The sequence below is a fragment of the Anabrus simplex genome, chromosome 14 (assembly GCF_040414725.1).
Source record: "Anabrus simplex isolate iqAnaSimp1 chromosome 14, ASM4041472v1, whole genome shotgun sequence".
Classification (NCBI taxonomy): domain Eukaryota; kingdom Metazoa; phylum Arthropoda; class Insecta; order Orthoptera; family Tettigoniidae; genus Anabrus; species Anabrus simplex.
Window position 1 is genome coordinate 47,813,534 of NC_090278.1, and position 16,265 is coordinate 47,829,798.

Below are 16,265 nucleotides of genomic sequence, written 5' to 3' on the forward strand. Positions count from 1 at the left end.
AGCTTAAAAATTCTTCTTCCACCAGTATAAACACTCCCCTTCCCTATTATTCACATCCTATATCTTCCATAAACACTCCAGTTCCGTAGGAATATATCTGCATCCATGATATAATTTCTCAGCCATGATTCAACTAAATTACCATACCTGGAATATACATATACATACGTTGTATATTCGCATTATATACGTATTAAATGACTTAATTCTACTCCTTTCTGTAAAATACTTCTACAGTCCGACACTAAAATTTACATGTCATCCCTACCTGACGTCCAGATCCTTGTACCCTTATGGCCGCTCCCTTGTCCACCAGATTTCCATGAATGTACCTCCCTATAACCCTTCTAAGTAAACTTACTACCTTGTACGTACCGCTGCGGTTCTAATGAAGGCCATCTGATCGCAGATCCCGATCTCCTACTCATCTATTAGCATCCAGAAATATTACTCCCAGTTACATACCCACGCCATAGTCTTATTTAAATCCCCGATCATCTTCCCGTTAGTATCCCTCCTACACTGATAACAATCTCCGCTTCCTTAAACTTTACCCGTGATGCATTTTCCAGATCCCACACATCCCCAACTATGTTGATACTTACACCTGCTCTCCTTACGTTGTTGGTACCAATGTGATAAACTACCACTTTCTCCTTTCCCTTCTCCTTCTCTTTTACTTTCATCAACATCTGCCTTAACCGAATTCTTGGATATCACTCTACCCTGGTTCCCTTTCTTCCAAACAATGGAATCCCCCATGACCAGAGTCTCAACCCCACCCATTTCATTTGATCTCCTCCCCTCCTGGTCACCCATCCTGACGGCTGCAGAAGCTACTTTCTCCTACTTTGTATCCCTCCCATGACTCTGTTCCACCTTTCTTTCCCATCCTCTTCTTTACATTTCCCTCTCCTATCTTTACTTTTCCTCCTATTTCTGCACTCCTCAGCAGCAGTACCCTGTTCATAATCTTCCCTCTCAAATTACAGATATAGTCACCACAGTGAGCAAAAACATGGCAAAACTGACACGCAAACCACATAAATGGCGTTAAATCAAAGTGTCTGTCCACAGTAATAGAGACAATGTGATTTTGTTATTAATATTACTATTATTATTACTATTATTATTACTATTATTATTATTATTACTATTGTTATTGTTATTGACCAACAAATGGCAAATAAGTTAATATGGGAAGGACAGCTGATTCAGAAAGTGATGAAAACAACCAAGGGAAGAATATTCTGGTCGTGGTGCTGGTAAAACGAGATAAGCTCTATAGAGAAACCTTAGTAATAGATGGCATTTGTAATCACGAAGCTGTTTTGTCGTAGTTAAAAATAGAAAGGAAGGTTTTAAATGTCGGACTATTAGGCAGTACCATATGGCTGATAAAACGGGCATTAGGGATATTTTTAAAAGTAACTAAGATTTGTGGAACACGGTAAGAAAAAATTAAACATACTCTGGGATGGGTTTTAAGCAATTGCTAAGGAATGTGAAAACAGGTTTGTACCTTTCAAGGTGGTGAGGGATGGTAAAGACCCACCATATTATAAGAAAGAAATAAGGAGACTAATGAGGAGGTGAAAGTTGGAAAGGAATAAAGTTAGGAGAGGTTGTGGACTAAGGAGAAATTGAAGGAACTTACTAGGAAACTGAATCTAACAAAGAATGCAGCTAGGGATAACATGATGGCAAACATAATTTGCTATCATACAAATTTTAGTGAAAAATGGAATGGTGTGTATAGGTACTTTAAGGCAAAATCAGGTTACAAGGAGGACATTCCAGGAATCACTAATGAACAATCGGAGTGTGTATGTGAGAATCTTCAAAAGGCAGAATTATTTAGTCAGCAGTATGAAAAGATTGTTGGTTTCAAAGATAATGTCCAGATTAAGGAAGTGACTAATACTAAAGAAGTGTTACCTATTATAAAAACGATATTTACAATAAGATACCAAAGTTGAAAACTAGAAAAGCAGCTGGAATTAATAAGATTTCTGGGTATATACTAAAGACAATAGGTTGGGATATAGTACCATATCCGAAGTACTTATTTGATTTTTGTTTGCATAAAGGAGCTATACCAAATGAATGGAGATTTTCTATAGTGGCCCCTGTGTGTAAAGAAAAGGTTGACAGACATAAAGCTGAAAATTGCAGGCCAGTCTCTCTGATATGTATTGCATGTAATCTTTGGGAGAGCTTTCTTTCTGATTATAGTAGACATGATTGCGAAATTAATAACTGGTTCGATAGAAAACAGTTCGGGTTTATTCTTCTTCTTCTTCTTCTTCATGTGCCATGTCCTCGCAGAACGTTGGCGATCAGTAGCATGATCTGTTGTTTGTTCATAGCTGTTCTGAACAGAGTAAGCTTTGTCACCCCAAACCACTGGCTCAAGTTGCCGAGCCATGATGTCCTACTTCTCCCCAGACCACGTTTTCTATTAATTTTCCCTTGGAGTATTACTTGCAGAAGGTGGTATTTAGAGTTCCGCATTATATGACCAAAGTATTCTAGCTTCCTTCTCTTGATGGTAGTGAGAATTTCTTGTTCTTTGTTCATACGGTGCAAAACGTCTATATTGGTCATTTTAGCTGTCCAAGGTATCTTCAGCATCCTTCGGTAGTCCACATTTCAAATGTTTGCAATCACTTGCACATGGTCTCAGTTAGTGTCCATGTCTCAACACCGTATAACAAAATGCTGAAAACGTAGCACCGGAGTAGTCGTGTTCGTAGTGAAATGGAAAGGTCACGGCTTGTCAAAAGTTTTCTAAGTCTCTGAAAAGAAGTTCTGGCCTGCTCAATTCTGCATCGGATCTCGTGAGTAAGGTCCCAGTCATCATTAATGTGACATCCCAGGTTTTTAATTGTTGCCACTCTCGCGATCTGTTCCTTCGCTGTTGTGAGATTACCTCGAATTCCATCTTCTTTCCTACTTACAACCATACGGTGGTGGTGATTGGTGGTGATTATTGTTTTAAGAGGAAGTACAACTAGGCAACCATCCTCTAAATAACACTAATCAGAGAAAAAGAATGGAAGGGGTCCGACACTTCGAAAAATGAAGATATCGGCCAAATGAATATAAGGGCCACGAAGGGCTTGAAAATAAAGGACTCCCTAGCCCTCGCAAACCTAATAGCGTCGGGGTCGGAAAAGAACAAGAGTTGACCAAGAAAGGTCGGATAGGATAGATGAGAGTGAGGAGCCTGGCACAAGTAAGTGGAAGCAATGCCATGACTCAGCTAAGGGCCCCGTGGTCGCCACCCCACGCTCCAAAGTTTAGAGCCCCTGGGGCCCCTTTTAGTCGCCTCTTACGACAGGCAGGGGATACCGTGGGTGTTATTCTACCGCCCCCACCCACAGGGGGAATTACAACCATCCACTTGGTCTTCTTTACATATCTCGATGTACACTGAAACCCACACCATTAAGATGGCGAGGATCGTAATTACCAGAATAGTATACTTGATAACCACTGACCACACTCTTTCCCGAATGAGGCCAACGCATTTCGCTAATGCCAAGAACGTCGATCTTGAGTCTCTCCATCTCTCTGATGGCGTTATGAGTCTTTCCACTTTGAAACAAGCTGCGAACATTCCACGTTGCTATCCTTCTCATGACTGGCCCGGAGATTCTTTGCACCCCCTGCCCAATGAAGGGCTGCCGGGGACTGGGGGCCTTGGTTTCATGTTTTCCAGTCGTGCTAAAGATGTTCCTGGGGATTAAATACGAGGTGGTTTCCCGTTGCCTTCCTCGCGCAGTTTTGAGACTGCTTACACCACTATGGTTACACTCCAAAATGTGTGTCACATCACCGTAACAGCCGATACCTTGGCTGACGCCAACGTGCACTTATAGCGAAGCTGCTGCCCTCCGTCATTATGGATTCCAGTGGCATTTCCTCCACTGAGGGCCATATCCCTCCCTAAAGGCTCAACCGCCCGAAGCGGTTGGCCTTTTAGGTTGATCGGGTTATTTCCCGCCGCCCAACATTCGGCGTTGAGACACTAGCTGTACGGTCTACTCCATATATCATAACAGATTCTGTGGTCTAGGTAACACCAGATATGTAGTGTGAAGTTCCTATATGAATCGTGGTTTCTATGGCAATTATGTTGAATCGGACAAGATGGCTGACACTTAGGGCAAGAGAATGTAGATAGATATAATAAATTGCCGTTCTATCTAGTGTTATCTATGGAATGATTGTAAGAAATCCAATATGGCTGTCACTTAGGGCGTAAAACTTTCACAAATATAACCCTAATAACAGCAAATAGAGATCGTAAAACTATTAAATAACACCAACACTAGGTCAGCACATCAAAATAAGCCATAAACATCCAACAGAAATCACAACAGAAGCATACTTCTTGCATTTAGTTCAATATAATATGCAGCACAACTTCACTACAACATTTGCCACAGAATAACAGGTTTAGGAAAGGTTATTTCACTGAAGCTCAACTTGTAGGATCCCATCAAGATATAACAGATATCTTGAATTCAGGAGGTAAAATGAAATGTATTGTGATTGACCTACCTAAGGCATTTGATACTGGCAAAAGAAAGGGCTATTTGGCTAGACAAAGGAGTGACTGAATGGGTGACTATATTTCTAGAAAATAGAACTCGAAGAATTTGAGTAGGCGAAGCTTTATCGGACCCAGGAATATTTATGAGGGGAATTCCCCAAAGCAGTATTATTGGACTTTTATATTTTCTTACATATATATTTATGATATAAGTAAATACTGTAAGTGGAATCAGAGATAAGCGTTTTGCGGTTGATGTTATTCTGTACTGAGTAATAAATATCTTACAGACTTGTGACCTCAATAATATTGTGAGATGGACAGTAGGCAATGGTATGATGATAAACGGGGTTAAAAGTCATGTTGTGAGCTTCACAAATAGTAAAAGTCCTCTCAGCTTTAATTACTGTATTTGGGGATCATTGTAAGTACCTAGGTTTTAATATAATGAAAGATCTTCATTGGAGTAATCGCATAAATGGGATTGTAAACAAGGGGTACAGACCTCTGTACATGGTTATGAGGATATTTATCGGTTATAGTACCGGTAAGGAGGAAAAGGAGAGGGCATGTAAGTATCTGGTAAGACCCCAACTAGAGTATGATTCCAGTATATGGAACCTCAGCAGGATTACTTGATTCAAGAACTGGAAAAATTCAAAGAAAAGCAGCTCGATTTGTTCTTGGTGATTTGGTGATTTCCGACAAAAAGTAGCGTTACAAACATGTTGCAAAATTTGGGTTGGGAAGACGTGGAAGAAAGGGCACGTGCTGCTCGACTAAGTGGTATATTCGGAGCTGTCAGTGGTGAGATGACGTGGAATGACATTAGTAGATGAATAAATCTGACTGGTGTTTTTAAAAGTAGGGAATATCACAATACAAAGATAAAGTTGGAATTCAAGAAAACAAATTAGGGCAAGTATTCATTTATAGGAAGGAGAGTTTGGTACTGGAATAACTTACACCCAAATACCTTGGAATGACCTTAGACAGGTCACTCAACTACCGTCGGCATTGCCTGATATACGCCGGGAAGTAGCCGTAAGATTCAAAAGGAGAAAAGTTACAGAAAATGAGCTACATCCACTACACAGACACACTCCACCAAAGCCTAGATTGAAATCCAGGAGGAGCTTCATACAGTCAACATCTCCACTAAATACATCTCCGAAAAAAGCCAGAGAAAAATTGTGGGCAGCCAGAACAAGTCATCTTCAAACAGGGTCAAAACCAGCTGAATGCTTACCAACCGGACACAACTTGGACTAGATCACATGGAGATCACTGAACAGGTTAAGAACAGGTGTTGGCAAGAGTAAGGACAACCTAGTGAAATGGGTATATTTGGATGTATCACCACTATGTGAATGCAGAGAGGTGCAGACTACCAAGCATGTGTCAATGCTCGTGTTGCCCTGATTCATGCAGTGAGGAGGATTTGCTCAAGGCACAAGGAAATGCAGTTGCAGTTACTCGCCTCTGGGCAAGGACTACTTAATACCATTTTGGTAAATATGTTTAAAAGAATTCCTTCTCTTTTATTGTTGCTAAATTGTAAAATAAAAACCAAAAGCAAAATACTCTATTGTATGCTTCTGACTCGAGTAAATACCAAGGGAGATGTTCAATAAATTTCCAATTTCTTTGCAATACTTTAAGAAAAAAGAGGAAAACAACAGATAGGGAATCTGCCACCTGGGGGTCTCCTCTAAATGTAGATCAGTAGTGATGATGATGAAATAAATGAAATGTCGTACGGCTTTTAGTGCCGGGATATCGCAGGATGGGTTCGGCTCGCCAGGTGCAGGTCTTTCTATTTTACTCCCGTAGGCGACATGCGCGTCGTGATGAGGATGAAATGATGATGAAGACAACACATACACCCAGCCCCAGTGCCATTGGAATTAACCAATTAAGGTTAAAATCCCCGACCCGGCCGGGAATCGAACCCGGGACCCTCTGAACCGAAGCCCAATATGCTGACCGTTCAGCCAACGAGTCGGACATGATGATGATGATGATGATGATGATTATTATTATTATTATTATTATTATTATTATTATTATTATTATTATTATTATTATTATTATTATTTTAATGCGTTAGATGTGCCACAGGTTTTACTTCTATGGCCGCTGACAGAGGAATCTTTCAAATTTCCGTATAATAATATTTATCTATTGGTCGTGATAAAATAATCTCGGCTTAGAGGTAGCGTGGGACCTGCTGAATGAAGAAACTATTTTAATCACTGTGCACCAGGTGCCTTTTGTTTGACGGGGAACGTGTGCTAAAATAAGAGAGAGGGGTCTGAACATGAGAGATTATCAGTGTGTCCCACTAATCCAATCCCGTCATGCGTGATATATTGTGTCTCTGGGTAGAACGCCGTGGGCTTTGAATCACAGCTCCCACTGGCGGATTACACTCACTGATAAACGAGGCAGAGCGAGTTAACGATCTGCATTAAGACTCGGTCATTTCACTCCTGCGGTATCCATTTAGCGTCTTTATTGAACCACAGAGGCACGAAACGTGTATGAGTCACAGTCCTAGCAGCGTGTGACGTTTGCTCTCCATGTGAGGAGCAGGGATGTACAATTGTAAGAATCTTCAGCAAAGCGCAATGATAGATAAAATATCGGACCGTGTTATGTCGGGGTGGTGACCGCAAGTGTTGACGTAGAATACGTCATAGGCAATCTTACTGTCGAATTAAAATCCCTAGTCCATATGAGTATGAAAGTGATTGTTGACAATTCATTTCTCAACTTCAAACAAATGTACACACCTTCAAGGCAATCTCATTGTACACTGGTTCTGTGATATGAGAAGTAACATACACACGAAAAGAGATCGACTTCATCATTACGGGTGGAAGATAAATCTATATTTGTATCACGCTGAGTTATGAGAGCTTCGACGGGCGCACAGGAGCACACTCATCATCGCTCATGTGTTTCACATTGTTTTCCACCATTGGAGCATTCAATTTGCTCGGCTGTGGTAGGCTCCAGTGATGTGGAACTCGTGTCACGATGCTTGGCCGTCTTAACGTTGAGACGCTCCGGATAAGCCATTTGAGGCTCGGGCGCTAGTGATTCTCTAATTTTCGGAATTGTGTTAGGCCGCTGAAACACCTTGAAATAGAACGTGACAATTCAACCATTGCGGGTAAGCATACGATATCGCCGTAGATTGCTGTGGAGAACGTGCCAGTGGAACTCGAAACATGAACTCAGTGTGTAATGTTGCACTGATCATCGCCGTGGTCCAGACGACCGAGCAGGGTGACATCACAGGAATAAATTAAGTCTGAACAGATATTAGCATGGGTTAGACTAGTATGATTCGCTTATTTTGTTTATAATTAAATAAATCATTAAGCTTAAAGGCAAGTGAACAACAGATTAGGTAGGTTCTGGACCAAAGCATGTTAGTTGTGTGTACAGTTTTTATATGTGAGATCAGATTATTGGTTTTTGAGGGAAATGGGTTAGTTTATTTAATCTTTTTGTAGTTTGTTCTGTAGTTAGTTTTATCACGTCCAGCGACATGAGATTTGAGAGTTAGGATCCTAAGAAACCAAGTACGAGAGGGCCTTGTAGCTATTGATATCTATATATATAAAATAGCTTGTCCTGACTGACTGACTGACTGACTGACTGACTGACTGACAGATTCATCATCGCCGAGCCAAAACTACAGGACATAATGAAATAAAATTTTGGGGGTGCTCGCTAAGAGAGGATTTTCGGATACTCCGTCGCTAAGGGGGTGAAATGGGGCGTGGAATTTTAAAATGAGTGTATCTATATCTCAAAACTTTGAAAGTTTACAAATGTGAAAATTGGTATTTAGAATCTTCTTTAAAAATAAGGAAACATGTATTTTTTTGTTTTCAGAAAATCCCCATAGGAGGGGTGACAAGGGGCGAAAAAGGGGTTGAAAGCCCTTAATCAGGATACCGGTACTTATATCTCAGAAACTGAAGAAATTACAGACCTGAAAATTGGTACCTTTGATCTCCTATAAAATAAAGAAACATATATTTTTTGTTTTTGGAAAATCCAATTAGTGTGAGGGTGAAAAGGGGGGTGAATTTTTAAAATGGGTGTATCTATATCTCAAAACTTTGAAAGTTTACAGATGTAAAAATTGATATTTAGAATCTTCATTAAAAATAAAGAAACACGTATTTTTTGTTTTCGGAAAATCCCAATAGGAGGGGTGAAAAAGGGGTTGAATGCATTTAATGAGGATACTTATATCTCAGAAAGTGAAGATATTACAGACCTGAAAATTGGTGTTTGTGATCTCCTTTAAAAATAAAGAAACACGTATTTTTTTTTTTTTTTGAAAAACCGAATTAATGGCGGTTGAACAGGAGTGACATATTGGGGTGAACTTCTTGAAAGACTATATCTACAGAATATCTGTGAAACGTAGAATGTTACAGACGTAAAAAGTGGTATTTTGAATCTCCTGTAAATGTAAATGTTTTTGGAAACTCCTCTTAAGCGGAACTAAAAAAGGGTGAAATTTTAAAATGAGAATTTCTACAGTATATCTCAAAAAACTTAACATGTTACGGAAGTGAAAAATGGTATTTTTAAAACGTGTATTTTTAGATTTCGGAAATACCACTTGGGTGGAGTGGGGCGGGGGGGGGGCGGTAAAAGTGACTGAAAGTGGTGTTGCATTATTTTAATTAGGCTACTGTTATCTCAAAAATGAAGGTTACAGAAGTGAAATTTGATATTTGGAATCTGCTTTAAAAGTGAAGAAACACGTATTCTCGGAAAATCCAATGAACCGGGGGGGGGGGGTGAAATATTTGAAAAATTAATTGATTTATTGTATGAGAATACTTATATTTAATAAAAACTAACGTTGTTAGGGCCTACAAACGTGAAAATTGGCATTTGGATTACCTTTAGAAACAAAGAAAAGCCCGTTTTGACGGGGGGAATCATCTTGGGGGGCGGGAGTGAAAAGGAGTTGAATTCCTTTCATGAGGACACATAGATCAAAAACTGAAGAAGTTACAGTCGTGATAATTGGTATTTCGAATGATATACTTCCGTGCATTATTGACCTTATTATAGAGGTGAACAATTTGACGGTCAATCTCATTCCTATCATTTATTTCAAATGTGTTTAAATTTTTATTTATATGCCAGGAGAATCTACTGTAATCTAAGAACGTTCGTATGGCCAGAAATCCCGCACACTTGCTTACGCGCGACAATGGTGCTGGTCACATTCTCAACAATGACCATGGCAGCAGATGTAATTTACCGCCAAGTAGCGGTCTTGTTCTGGACCGTCGTCAAAATGTGCGGACTAAGCTGAAAACGGGTCCTGGACGGATAATGACTGCGATTTCTGTCCGGCCGCGGGTTAAGTACCGCCAAGACACCCAAGAAGGCACCACGATGGACTTCCTCAAGGATTTGATCCATATTAAAAATGCTTATAGGAAAAGATGGCAAAGATTTAGGGAGCCAACTGACCGGATGGAATACCTGGACCTAGCCCGGGAAGTACGAAATCGATTGCTGGAAAGAAAGAGTGAAAAATGGCAGGAAACTTGCCGTAATCTATTAGAAAACGAGTCAGATCATGAATTTTGGCGGATTCTCTCAGAAAACGAGTCAGATCGCGAATTTCGGCGGATTATATATGTACCGGGCGGTACACCTCCACGCCGCTTGTTCAAATATTGCGCCAATTGAAACTCCTCTACAGGAGAAAGCCTGAACTTTTAAAAAAAACTGTATTAACTCAACTGTTTCTCTGAAGATGCCTCTGTGTGAATATTGATGTGTTTTTGTTTGTCATTGATCAAGAAGTGTGGACGTTCTCTACCAGATGTCTCTACAAACAAACTATGATCATGCACTCTGGTGTAAAGGAATGTACCTTCTTGAAGAAATTTTGTATTCATAAGTTTTGTCTTTACTAAATTTTGTTCTGTGGTTTGTGGGTTGGCAACATTAATCCCTTCTATCCGCCTGGTTTGAACTTAGCCAATTCCGAATTTCTTTAATTAATTCTCAGCCAATCATGTATGTCTTCTTCGATATGGATATGTAGCTCTAAGCTATATAATAAAGTTGAGGGGGTGTGTCTACTCATTCTTGAAAGGTCTCGAATTTTCCACGAGGGTATAAAAACTGCTGATTTTCTCGTCTCCGGGCCACTAGTATAACATCTAACTCAGTGTGTGGATATGTAGCAGGGGGCTTGGGATTAGCCCCTGTGTATCGGCCTAGAGCCACTTAGGTTTTAAAAAGTGTAGTTAGGAGTGCAAGTTCACGCCTCCAGTTCTTTCTGTACTTTGGGCCAGTAACTCATGCTGATGTTTTGTTTTCTTCATGCAAAGGCCCTGTAGGTTGGGTATTAGATACCCCTGTTTCACTGCATGTGTGCCTTGAGGGCAGTTAGGAGTGAAGTTTGTTGTGGCCTTTGATAGGCTTGTAAAATTGAGAGCGGGTCAGCTCTTTATGATGTTGTGATGAAAGGGCCTTAGAGAGGCTTGAGGTGTAAATGTGGGAGCAAGAGCTCCATGTAATTTTGGGTTTTCTGGCCGTTGGGTACGTGTGGTTGTGAGCTGAGGGCTCAGGAATTGTAACTTGGGGTACGAATCCCAGAACTGGTAAGAACCCGAAAATCGGGCTTTCCTTATAAAGCTACTCTGGTACCTGATTTTGTTATTTTGTTATTTGTTATTACGCTCAAAATTCTATGTCACCATTGTTAAGTTTTGAAAATATAACCTTTGTTGAAATTTTAATTCATCTTTCGAACTTGTAGTTAGACCCATTCCAGCCCGCACCTTCTTTCACCTCTGCTGATCCACCAAAACTTCGTAACAATATATAAAACAATAAGCATTCAATTACATATTTCAGTATAATACCGTAGCGAAGCACGGGTATCTTGCTAGTTCTATATATAGTAACTTGTCCTGACTGACTGACTGATTCATCATCCCCGAGCCAGAACTACTGGATGTAAAGAAATGAATTTTTGGGAATACATTCATATTAACATGTAGGTGCTCGCTAAGAAAGGATTTTTCGATATTCCGTTGCTAAGGGGGTGAAAAGGGGAGTGAAATTTTAAAATGAGTGTATCTATATCTCAAAACTTTAAAAGTTTACAGATGTAAAAGTTGGTATTTAGAATCTTCTTTAAAAATAAGGAGACACGTATTTTTTTGTTTTCGGAAAATCCCAATAGGAGCTGTGAAAAAGAGTGAAAAAGGGGTTGAATACCTTTAATGAGGATGCTTATATATCAGAAACTGAAGACATTACAGACCTGAAAATTGGTATTTGGGATCTCCTTTAAAAATAAAGAAACACGTATTTGCTTGTTTTTGGAAAATCCAATTAATGGGAGGGTGAAAAGGGGGGTGAATTTTTAAAATGCGTGTATCTATATCTCAAAACTTTTAAAGTGTACAGATGTAAAAATTGTTATTTAGAATCTCCCTTCAAGGTAAAGAAACACGTATTATTTTGTTTTCGGAAAATCCTAATAGGAAGGGTGAAAAAGGGGTTGAATGTCTTTAATGAGGATACTTATATCTCAGAAACTGAAGATATTACTGACCTGAAAATTGGTATTTGGGATCTCCTTTAAAAATAAAGGAACATGTATTTTTTGTTTTTGGAAAATCCAATTAATAGGAGGGGTGAAAAGGGGGGTGAATTTTTAAAATGAGTGTATATTGATCAAAACTTTTAAAGTGTACAGATGTAACAATTGGTATTTAGAATCCCCTTTAAAATTAAAGAAACAAATATATTTTTGTTTTCAGAAAAGCCCAATAGGAGGGGTGAAAAGGGTGAAAAGGGGGTTGAATGCCTTAAATCAGGATACTTATATCTCGGAATCAGAAGATATTACAGTCCTGAAAATTGGTATTTGGGATCTCCTTTGGAAATAAAGAAACATATTTTTTTGTTTTAGGAAAATCCAATTAATGGGGGATAAACAGGAGTGACAAATTGGGGTGAATTTTTAGAAAGACTATATCTACAGTATATATAAGAAACGTAAAATGTTACAGAGGGAAAAATTGGTATTTGGAATCTCCTGTAAAAGTAAAGAAACATAGGTGATTTGTTTTTGGAAACTCCACTTACGGGAAACTAATAGGGGGTGAAATTTTAAAATGAGCATTTCTGCAGTATATCTCAAAACGTAACATATTACCGAAGTGAAAAATAGTATTTTTTATCTCTACTAAAAATAAAAAACATGTATTTTTGTTTTCTGAAAAACCACTTGGGTGAGGGGTAAAAATGACTGAAAATGGGGTTGAAATTTTTAATTAGTATACTGATATCTCAAAAGCTGAAGACTTTTCAGACGTGAAATTTGGTATTTGGAATCTCCTTTAAAATATAGGAATACGTATTTTTTGTTTTGGGAAATCCACCTAAAGGGGGGAGAGAAATTGAAAAATTATTCGAATTATTTGTATGATGATACTATTATCTCAAAATGAAAGATTTTGCAGACGTGAAAATTGGTATTTGGAATCCGTTTTAAAATTAAAGAAACACGTATTCTCGGAAAATCCAATGAAGTGGGGGGTGAAAGAATTGAAAAATTAATTGAATTAATTGGATGAGGATACTTGCATCTAATAAAAACTAAAGAAGTGAGACGTGAAAATTGGTACTTGGATATCCTTTAAAAACAAAGAGAAAAGCGTTTTTGAAGGAAAATCATCTTGATGGGGGGGGGGGGGGGCGGGGCGGGGGTGAAAGGAGTTATTTCCTTTAATGAGGACACATATCTCAAAAACTGACGACGTTAGAGTCGTGATAATTGGTATTTAGAAGACCCTTTACTATTAAAGAAACAAGTATTTTTAACGGGAAATTCACTTAAGGGGTGGTGTGAAAGGAAGTGAAGAAAGTGAATTATTTTCATGGGGATACTTATAACATAACATAAAGAAACACGCCTTCATTATTTTTGGGGGGGGGATCAACTTAACGGCGTTGGGGTGAAAAAGGAGTTGAGACCAATTGATTTTACTGTTCATAATGTACTTATTCTGATCATGAACTGATCATTTTTAATCTTTCCTGGGTTCGTTTTTAAGAACCATCTTTTCCTTTGGAGAACATACTGTAAAGTTTAATTACAGTAGATTCACCTGCTATATAAATAAAAATGTAAACACATTTGAAATAAATGATAGGAATGAATTAACCGTGCAATTGTTCACCTCTATAATAAGGTCAATAATGCACGGAAGTATATCATTCGTGTCGCCAGAAATCTCGGGCACTTGCCTACGCGCGACGATGGTGCTGGTCACATTGTCAGCAATGACAATTTCAGCAGATGTCATTTACCGCCAAGTAGCGGTCTTGCACCTTGATGTGGGTTCCAGACCATCAATAATAATAATAATAATAATAATAATAATAATAATAATAATAATAATAATAATAATAATAATAATAATAACAATAATAATAATAACCTAAATTAAACCAGTATTACCCACCCTAATAATAATAATAATGATCTGGACCGTCGTCAAAATGTGCGGACTACGCAGGAAATGGGTTCTGGCCGGGCAATGACTACGATTGCAGCCCGGCCGCGGGTTCAGTACCGCCAAGGCATCCAAGACGACACCACGCCGGATCTCCTCAAGGATTTGACCCATGGCAAAGATTTAGGGACCGAACTGACCGGCTGGAATACCTGGACCTAGCCTGAGAAGTATGAAATCGATTGCTGGGAAGAAAGATTAAAAAACGGGATGTACTTTGCCGTAATCTCTCAGAAAACAAGTCAGATCGCGAAATTCGGCGAATTCAATTATAAATTTCATTATAATACCGTAGCGAAGCACGGGTATCTTGCTAGTAAGAAATATGTTTATACAGCGTGATTTAGCCACCCCTTCCAACGTAGTTGTCTGCAACCCACAATATTCATTCCGTCCTGAAAACATCTGCCCTGCCGGTATGCTCAGACAACACAACCCGATATCTTGGTATTTTCAGCCTCACCATGATAGGACGCCCTAATATTACACTCGTATTGAAGACTGGAAGACATGCGTGTACCTTCTAGACTATATGATCCTGACACGCCGGTGAAACACTAAATTGATACTGTGACCGCAGTAAACCTAATATTTGCTATAGGCTGCCCAGTGTTTCGTACGGAACCGTAGTGTAGTTGGTAAAGGTGTGGCGGAGCGGTCTTGCATGCCAGGTGGGAGGTTCGAGCCCTGAGCGAAGATTAGAAATTTTTGAAATACTTTTTAATACGTACCGCACGCAATGTAAGTTAAATACCCGTTTTCATGCAAATTCTATGTGAATGAATGTGTTTGTGGCCCTCAGAAGGGCCGATTAGTTAGCAGGCCGCACGCATACAGACCAAAAATAACAGAAACCCAATTGCCCTAACAATGTTTTATTGCAGCAAATGCTCGATGTGATGACCGTTTTGGTTTATTCACATTCGAGCGCGGTGTCCAATAAATCGTCTTACGCGCTGAAGCATTCCAGGAGTAATTGCTCGTCAGGCGTCTGTGATGAGTTGCCGGAGCTGGTCGAGATTTTCCGGCGCTTGAGTGTGAACGACGTTTCTTAAATGTTCCCACAAGAAGAAGGCTAACGGCGTTAAATCCGGTGATCCGGTGGGCCAAAAAACAGGGTCTCCTTGTGCTATCCATTTCCCTGGCAGATCCTCGTTCATATGGTTGCGAACTGACAAATTTAAACGTGGTGGAGCTCCATCCTGTTGCAACCACTTCGTCAAACTATCATGCAAGGGGACATCTTCTAGCAGCAGTGGGAGTTGCTGACGCAGAAAGTGTAGGTTGCGTGGATCCGTCCAATGGCCTTGAAAAACACGGTCCAATCAGGCGATGTCCCAAGATTCCACACCAAAAATTCACTCCCAACCGTACTTGATGGGCCGGCTGTCTCATCCAGTGAGGATTGTCCGGACTCCAATAGTGAATGTTCCCATTATTCCCATCATTGTAGAAGCGCGAATCGTCCGATAACAAGATACACGATTCGAATGCTGCATCATTGTCCAGCCTGCCTAATAGCCACCGATAGAACTCCATCCGAGCTCCGAAATCCCGCCCATGGAGCTCTTGGTGTAGCTCAAGATGGTATGGGTAAAATTTATGTTCATGCAGTATTCGCCAGACGGACAGTTGGCTGGTTTTCACCTGTCGTGCAATCGCCCTTGTACTGATGTTTGGATTATTACGAACTACCTCCAGAACGGCCTCTTCTGTTTAACCCGATGTAACGGGCCTATTGCGGACTGGTGGCTGATTGGAAATCACGCCCGTTGTCCTTAGGCTTTTTTCAACACGGCGGAATGTTGTAGTAGCCGGGTGTAGCCTGTCGGGATACCGTTTCTGGTACATACGTAGTGCCTCGCACGAGTTTCGTCTTGCTTTCCCATAAATGAGGAGCATGTCAACGTATTCCTCTGTGCAACGGAAACATGCCGAATGACAGCAGACATTACAGTACATTCAGGCCCTAAACAGCGGAGTATGTGCAGGACACAATATTAATAACAGCGTCATTCTACTGTTTGAATGTGGCAAATGTGGGCCTGTGTTTACGTATACAAACATAATACCGATGCAGGATTCGAATCTCCGCTGGCACATTCCAT